This window comes from Pteropus vampyrus, unplaced genomic scaffold (assembly GCF_000151845.1).
Source record: "Pteropus vampyrus isolate Shadow unplaced genomic scaffold, Pvam_2.0 Scaffold202, whole genome shotgun sequence".
In the NCBI taxonomy this organism is placed as follows: Eukaryota; Metazoa; Chordata; class Mammalia; order Chiroptera; family Pteropodidae; genus Pteropus; species Pteropus vampyrus.
In genome coordinates, this window is record NW_011888983.1 from 1924112 (window position 1) to 1925853 (window position 1742).

Sequence of the window (1742 nt, forward strand, 5' to 3'; positions counted from 1 at the left end):
TACAGTGGTCCGGAGTGGTGGTTTTGGGTTTTGTTAACCCACTGAAGTCACCAGAATAGGATGCTCTTGAAGGACTGACAGGTGGCAGAGTTTGTGCAGAGGTTTTCAGGGAGAGGAATAGCAGGAGCAAAGGCATGGAGGCAAGAAAGAGGGACCCATACAAGGAAATAGCTTGTGTTTATGGGTAAGACTAGTATGTAGGGTACAAATGGATAGTATTATTACAATTATTATAAATATTCCATATTTAACATTCACTATCTGCCTGGAACCTTGGGAAGTGCTTTATAATTATGATGTAAATTAATCCTCCCGATAGCACATGAAATCTCGCCATGAAATGTTGGAACTCTCTGGCCAAATATCTCTTTTAAGACAAAGTCCCATACTGGGGAGAAATGACTGGGGGTAGAATCTAAACTGAACAGGACAGTGAGGAGCCAAGAGAAGATCCAACTAAACCTTGAGAAGGTTAAAGGAAGCAGTTCTCAAACTCCTCTGAAGCCATGCTTTAAAGACATTTTTTTAGTACAACAGAAGAGGGAGCCCTAGAGTCATGAATCTTGGCCAAGAAATCTGTGACTATTCTCCTCACTGAGGAGTGCAACCGAAATGTGCGTTAACAATAGGATGGATGAATAAACGGTAGTATATTCATGCAACGAAATTCTACATAGCAACAAAAAATGGTGAACAACAGATACAAGAAACGTTATGGATGAATCTCACATGTAAAATGTCGAGCAAAGGAAACCAGACGCAAGAGAATACAAACTGTATGATTCCATGTATATGAAGTTCAAAACTGGCAAAACTAATCTATGGTAACAGAGATCAGCATAGTGGTCATTTTGTGAAGAGGGATTAGGGATGGGGTAATGCTGGCAACCAGAGCCTTGGGTGAGCCATGAGCAGCAGGGGCAGGTGCTGGAGGGGGCCCTGCTGCAGGGCTTTGTGGTAGAGGGTGTAGGTGTCACCAGGCAGCAGGAAGTACTGTGTGTCCGTCCGCTAGGAAGGGGCTCAAGTGCAGGAGGTTGGCCACATCCACACACTCACCCGCCAGCTACCAGCTGGGCACAAACCTGCAGATGCGCTGGCACTTAGAGCATGGCTTTGTGGCTGGGGACCGTGGTGGGCAGGGGCAGCAGCAGGAGGAAGATACCCAGGAGGAGCATGCTGGTGGCCACGGAGTTGCAGAGATGGAGCACCAGCTCATGTGGAGCTGAGCTGGAGAAGGGAATGTGAGAGATAGGTCTCTACAATGTCTCTCCTCCGTCCCTCCTTTCAATCTCTCCATGTACCACTATGGACTCAGCCATATCCAGCCCCCTTTCTAGCACCTCCACCTTCTACACAGGGCAGGTCTCCCGGGCAAATGTGGAGCTGGTATGGGATGTAGAGCAGGAGCTGAGAGTGGCTCAGTTGAGGGTACACTGGGGCCCACTGGAAGGAAATAGGCCCCCTTTGGAAGCCAGTGGGTCTTGGTCATGGTGCATGCCCAATCATCCCAGTTTGCCCAGGACAGGGACTTTTAATACTAAAACCAGAAAAGTCCTGGGCAAACCAGGACAAGTTAGTCACCTAGTCATGCACCTAGCCAACACTTAATCTGATCCATGAGAAGTAAGACAAATGCCTTCTAGATGCTGTAGATCCACCTGGCTCTGGCCCTACCGTGGCCCCTATATTTCTGGGACCTTGGATGCTCTACTGAATAAGTTCCAGTTCTGGCTCTGTGACCA